We start from the raw sequence: 7,705 nt of genomic DNA, 5'->3' as shown, positions 1-7,705 counted from the left end.
ACATGCACATTTATTTGCGAGCCAAATGAAGAAGTACAGCGAGAAACATACATTTCTTCACTTTTTTATTTAGACACTGCAGGTGAATAGGGTAAAAAAAAAACTAATAGTTATCAACTTACCTACTCAGTTGATTGATTACATTGTTAATTGCAAACATTTTTTGTATTACAAGTTTTCTAAAATGTACGGATTTAATATACAAATTATGTCACGTAGAGAGATGAGGTCAGGGTCCAAATGCAGGTAAGTATATATTTTAATTAAACCAAACACGACTAGAAGATAGGATCCGGGAACAGAGAGACAGACAGTACCGAAGACAATGCAGACAGGATGATGAGTGGGAAATGAGAGTTCTTATAGACTGAGTGATTGAGAACAGGTGTGGGAAGATGAGTGCTAATGACAAAGACAGGTGTGAACGATCAGGGAAGTGCAGTGCAAGGGAAGGGAAACAGCGCTCTCAGGTGGCTGAGGGAAAACCCCACAGCCCAGATCATGACAAATGAGGCACTGTTTAATGAAATATGTGCTAATTTGCATACATTTCTAGGACAAAAATCTAAACACTGGATGAAGTCAGTTTCAAAATTCTTGTTTAATTTTTTTGACACATCAGAGTCAAATGTTTTTACAGAGGGAATTTTGGTTATCTCATTTTGTCACTCCATATTTCAGAAAATACTTAGAACCGGCAGAAAACTTTAGATGGAATGATATGTACAGAATAACAGATACATAGAAAAATACGATATATAGAATGATAGATTTACTAATAAGATATATTGTCTCGATAATATGATGACTTGATCATATGATGAATATGATGGGGTTTATTAAACTATAACCTCAATAATATCAGAGGAAGTGTTTAAAGGTGAACAGAAATCTACAACATCTTTATCTGCAATCTGTGAAAGAGTACAACAAGAAAATTAAGTTTCTTGACTTTAAGGGGGCCTGGAAAATTGACCTTATCCACCTTTTCCTTCAATGCAGAAGTAAGCCTATGGGAGAGACTTCTGGTCCATTATTCGCTATAGGAAAATGAGGAGAAGAATAACAACTTGAAGTAAACAGTAAAAATAGAAAAATAGGGGTTTAAAATTGTACCTTTTAGGGCTCAAAAGCTTGTCGCTGGAGCAGTACCTTTAAAGGGACATCTTTGTACCTTTTTTTTTTTTTTTTACCCCTAATAGGTACATATTAGTATCTAAATTATATGTATTACTACTCCAAGGTACTAATATGTACCCTATAGGGATAAAAAAGGTACAAAGATGTCCTTTTAAGGGTACTGCTCCAATGACAAGCTGTAGAACCTCAAAAGGTACAATTTTACACCCCTATTTTTCTGTGTGTATATGGGTGAGACTTCTGCTTCATTACTCGCTATAGGACAATACGGAGAGGAATAACAATGTGCAGTAAACAGTAAAACTGTCTGCACTACAAACCAGTGTGTTCATAATTAAGCGAATATATATTTAAATAATATAGTAAGACACAAAATTTGCCATTTCAAGCAGCAAAACAAGCTGTTTTGTGCAGCTAAAAATAGCTGGACGCGGTTGAGACCGGAAGCCAGTGTCTGCACCCACTCTTACAGTAAGAAAAAGGTGGATATGAATGCATATTTTGGCAATAAAAGTTTTATAGTTTTTTTTTTTCCTTTTTAGTTATATAGTCATTGCAGTCCTTCATTGTCAGAAAAAGGTACAGCAGAGGTACAATTTTGTTCCTAAAGGAACAAACCATATAATGGTACTTTAAAGGCACACAATAGGTCCTTAGGGTACAATTGTGTACCCAAAATGTGTATTAAAGGTAGAACAAGAGGTACAGAATCGTACCCTTCAGGGTACCACCCCAGTGACAGCCACATGAAGGAAGGAAGAGGAAGTATTAAGAGGTTATAGAGATAAATGTGTGAACTGGAATTTACAGCATGTTTATTTGTGACCCGAATTTAAGAGTACATTGAGAAAAATACATTTCTTTGCTTACTTATTGATGACATTGTCCATACAGGACACATTTCCTGAAGATAAAGTCTTGGCTAGACAGACAGACAGACAGACAGACAGACAGACAGACAGACAGACAGACAGACAGATAGATAGATAGATAGATGGCATGTCCAAAATTATTCATACCATTTGCAAACTGTCACAGTCTATGGGAAAATAGAAAGTTCTATAGCATTCCAAATAGTCCAAGCTGTTCTAAAGCATCCTAATTACCCTGATTGATTGGGAACAGCTGTTTGAATCAACTCAACAGGTGAAAAACAGAAGCTCTCTGCTGTTGGTTTGTGGACAGTCATGGCTAAGACAAAGGAGCTCACTGAGGACCTGCGGCTGCACATTGTGGCTGCTCACAAGTCAGGAAAGGGCTATAAGACCATATCTAAATGTTTTGAAGTTCCAGTGGCTACAGTGCAAAGTATTAATAAAAAATACAAGATGTTTTGCACTGTGAAAAATCTCGGAGGACGTGGTCGGAAGCCAAAAGTGACACCTGTGCTGGCCAGGAGGATAGTGAGAGAGGTAAAAAAGAATCCAAAGATCACCACCAAGGTCATCCTGATGAATCTGGGCTCTGCTGGTGGCAACATCTCAAGGCAGACAGACCAACAGACACTGCACACCACTGGGTTCCACGGACGCAGACACAGGAGGACACCACTTCTCCAGATAAGGCACACAAAAGCCCGCTTGGCCTTTGCAAATGCTCACCTGGACAAAGAAGAAGACTTCTGGTGTTCTGTTTTATGGTCAGATGAAACAAAAATTTAATTGTCTGGCCACAATGATGTAGCCTTCATTTGGCGTAAAAAAGGAGAAGCCTTCAACTCTAAGAACACCATCCCCAGTGTTAAACATGGTGGTGGGAACCTAATGTTTTTGTTTTTTTTTTAGCCGGTGGACCAGGGAACCTAATCACAGTAAACGGCACCATGAAAAAGGAGCAATACATCAAAATTGTCAACAACAACATCAGGCAGTCTGCAGAGAAACTTGGCCTTGGGCACCAGTGGACATTTCAGCACGACCATGACCCAAAACACACAGCAAAAGTGGTGAAGAAATGGTTAGCAGACAAAAACATGGCAAGGAGACCCTCCAACCTGAAATTTATTCATGGCTGTGTTTTTGGGCAAAATTGTGAGTGAGCCCACTCCCTTGGATGAGAAGCAACCCCACACATGAATGGTCTCAGGATGCTTTACTGTTGGCATGACACAGGACTGATGGTAGCGCTCACCTTTTCTTCTCCAGACAAGCCTTTTTCCAGATGCCCCAAACAATCGGAAAGAGACTTCATCTGAGAATATGACTTTGCCCCAGTCCTCAGCAGTCCATTCGCCATATTTTTTGCAGAAGATCAATCTGTCCCTGATGTGTGTTTTTTTTTTTTGAGAGAAGTGGCTTCTTTGCTGCCCTTCTTGACACCAGGCCATCTTCCAAAAGTCTTGGCCTCACTGTGCGTGCAGATGCGCTCACACCTGCCTGCTGCCATTCCTGAGCAAGCTCTGCACTGGTGGCACTCCGATCCCGCAACTGAATACTCTTTAGGAGACGATCCTGGCGCTTGCTGGACTTTCTTGGACGCCCTGAAGCCTTCTTAACAAGAATTGAACCTCTTTCCTTGAAGTTCTTGATGATCCTATAAATTGTTGATTTAGGTGCAATCTTAGTAGCCACAATATCATTGCCTGTGAAGCCATTTGTATGCAACACAATGATGGCTGCACGCATTTCTTTGCAGGTCACCATGGTTAACAATGGAAGAACAATGATTTCAAGCATCACCCTCCTTTTAACATGTCAAGTCTGCCATTCTAACCCTATCAGCCTGACATAATGATCTCCAGCCTTGTGCTCGTCAACATTCTCACCTGAGTTAACAAGACGATTACTGAAATGATCTCAGCAGGTCCTTTAATGACACCAATGAAATGCAGTGGAAAGTTTTTTTCGGGATTAAGTTCATTTTCATGGCGAAGAAGGACTATGCAATTCATCTGATCACTCTTTATAATGTTCTGGAGTATATGCAAATTGCTATTATAAAAACTTAAGCAGCAACTTTTCCAATTTCCAATATTTATGTAATTCTCAAAACTTTTGGCCATGACTGTATATAAAACAAACCATAAAACAAATTTTAGTTAGTTATTATAGTCGTAATAATAAATACATGTCAACTTAAAGTACAACATTTACTGATATCAGCCCCAACATTTTTTTGTATAGGCCTCCACAATGATTAAAAAAGACAGGAAACGGATATAGATATATCATGTATTTTAAAAGTTATTGCTGTATGTGAGAACATGGGATTCAAATAGAATATAGATAGAAATAAAGAACTGTAGATAGAACGACACATGTAGAACAGATAGACAGAACGATATAACAATAGATAGATAGAATGATACAATATAATGACACAACACGATAGATAGATATATATATTGTGCCAATAATATGACTTAATTATTCTTTTTTCAACTATTACCCCAATATTGTCAGAGAAAGTGTCCAGAGGTTAAAGAGTGTGTGAACAGGAATGTACAGCATGTTTATTTGTGAACCAAAGTTACATCCAGAAGTGAGTGGCCTTATTGGGTACTTTCATGCACATGATATTTAGACTAGGGGACAGGCCATTTCTCGCTTTCTAGAAATTAACCGGGTATTTGACTTTTCAGAATATGTGAAACAGAAACATCAAGTTTAGCATTAATTAGTCAAATAGCATTTTTCAGAGCAGAAGTACCTACGTGTCCTTTGGTGCTTTCAGGACGTGGGCACATATACCAAGGGAAGAATCACAGACTGAGTTCCTCATAAAGCACTATAAAAAAAGCAACTTTGCACCTTTGAAACACCTTATAAAATATCTCCAAAGTGGGTTTCAATGCACCTCCCTAATTTGAACTATTAGCGATATGCGTGCGAGGCAGAGAAAAGTGTGTCAAGGCAAAGAAAAGTGTCACTTCTATCAAATTTCACGGCTTGGCGAGTGAATTTTAATAACTTCTAATGACTGATATCTTGCGTGAGTCTCTACGCTACTAAAGAAAGTGTTGCTTCTCTGACGTCAGGGGGACCTGCCAGAATGATGTCAACCCTTTTCCCTTTTACACATGCCTAGAGGGAATCAGCGTAACACGCACAGGTTCACCAACTCACAAACATGCACACAATGCAATAAAACGTCCACGTTTCACCTCTCGAAATACCCAAAACTGCCAGCCGCCCACATCAGACACAGTTTCCCCCTTGCGCGCCATACAGAAGTGCAGTGTTTAGATCATTTGCAAAGCAAAGCCCGAACAGAGGAACTGCTGTACTACAAACCACAGATATTTATCAGTCGTCTTATCTTCTTTAACCACATCGCATTTGGTTTCTGTCACACATTTATTTGAAGGGAAATTCTGACCCGATATTTTATCTAGAATTCAGACAGGCTAACCAAGATAGAGACTGTACTGAATTATGACCATTTTAAGTTGTTTTGAGTTTCAGGCAAAGTGAAAACTCTTATTTAGAAGATTCGGTGCTTAAAGAAACTTTACATCTTTCCTTGATGTTTGCGACTCTCTCACTTCCCTATTTTTTCTCACTAATAATGTTTATATTTGCACTTGTGGTTAAAAGTCTGGTCACGTCCTCGTTGACTGATTTGTATCAAAGAAAAAATTCTTGCAAGAACAAGGCGCAAAAACTTTTCTTATCGCAGTTTCTTCTTCCAGAGATAGTTTGGGCTCTGAAAAGTATGAATAAAATGCATTATTTTTTAGTTAATGATTAGGAAAAGCATGAAAAAGATCTGTCCACTCACACAAAACTAATGTAAAGAGTGTAATGTCCTCTTTAAAGTATAGAATTTATAAAATAAATGAACTAAATACCTCAAAGGCAAGTGTTGTTGAATATATGTGACCCTGGACCACAAAACCAGTCGTAAGCAGCACAGGTATATTTGTAGCAATCGTCAAAAATACATTTTATGAGTCAAAATGATGCCAAAAATCATTAGATATTAATTAAAGATCAATTTTTGATTAGTATTTGGACAACTTTAAAGGTGATTTTCTCAATATTTAGATTTTTTTGCACCCTCAGATTCCAGATTTTCACATTTCAGCCAAATATTGTCTTATCCTAACAAACCATACATCAATGGAAAGCTTATTATTTATACATCTAAAAAATGGACCCTTATGACTTGTTTTAGGTTTTGTGGTCCATGGTCACATATAGCAGATATAAACTGTCGTTTTGAAGATAAATGCTTTGAAGATGCACTAAAACCATCAAAAACCTGTGACAGATGGAAATAGAGATGTTTTAAATAAATTATAGTCTTTATTGTGACTAAATTAATAAGTCTGGCACTGCAATATATGTAAACATTGTTTACCAGATATATTACAGCGGCATAGTAAATATCATAAGGGGAGAGACCTATTTCCTCATTTTTAAGGGACTTTATGGTTCACTTTGTTTTGTTAACCCATGCATAGTATAGTATAGTTTAGATATTTCAGCAGTTTCTATATAGAATGTAACTAAAGGGGCATACCAATCATTAGACTACAGTGAAACAGCTAGCAAATTTCACTGTGATATTTAGACGTAGTATTTACATATTGTCCTCCGTTAACCTTTGTTTTATTTACAACATTTTTTTAATGGCGTACAGGGGAAACAGTCGTTCATTTATCCTTATACTATTACCTAACTGTTAAGATCGCTCAATTCAAACTTGTGAAACTGGTCTATAATGGGAGTGATGACAGAGAGGGGAAGAGAGCCCATCTCTTAGTAATTTAGCAGAGAATAACCGAGCGCGTCTTTAGTCGTAATTTTGACGCTTGTTCATTCTGAGCTCGAGGGGAACTCGCTCTAAGAAGAAATTTGCCCACGGGTTCTTACGTGGGTGTAGTGTGGGATAGTATATGGAATAAAAGCACAGGCACGGACCCCACGAGAGCACACGCGGCGACGCGACGCGGACGAACACACTTGAAATTTCACTGCGCTGAATTTGACGCGCCACAGCAACAGGAGCAAAGGTAAGATTACGCGATGCATTACGCGCTAAACATCTGCACAACCAACTCTATTCACTTTAATCCCATCATTTTCATTCAGATGGGATGTACTCATATAGCCTATAAAAACAAGGTTATAAATAAAATCAGTCAATAAATATTAGGATCATTTCAATGAAATGTACAGTACTTGGAAAGTTATGTCTGTTAAACAACATTTCGGCAAAATTAGATATTCTACAAAAAGTTTCATGGGTTTATGTTAATCTGGAGATTATTATAAATTAATATAAGAATATTTGTACTTTAAAAACGAAATTTGGAACATTTAAATCAACTGCAGTCAATAAACAACTAAATAAAAATACTTATGTTAATATGAGTAGATGCCCTCCTTGTAATACTGGCAATGAATGATTATTATTTTATATTTATATTATAATATAGATTAATGTTCAGTGTGGAATAATGTTCATGCTACATTAATTATTAATGTTCAATGCTACATTAATGATTGATGAATATATCAAGCAGCATTTATTTACTTTTTTGTAGTCTAGTTTTGAAAGTGTCTAATGAATCATTTAACATTTACATATTAACTATGTAATTTTGTCATTCTTTCTTCAG

This window comes from Garra rufa, chromosome 11 (assembly GCF_049309525.1).
Source record: "Garra rufa chromosome 11, GarRuf1.0, whole genome shotgun sequence".
Classification (NCBI taxonomy): Eukaryota; Metazoa; Chordata; class Actinopteri; order Cypriniformes; family Cyprinidae; genus Garra; species Garra rufa.
Note: the sequence above shows the minus strand (reverse complement) of the source record.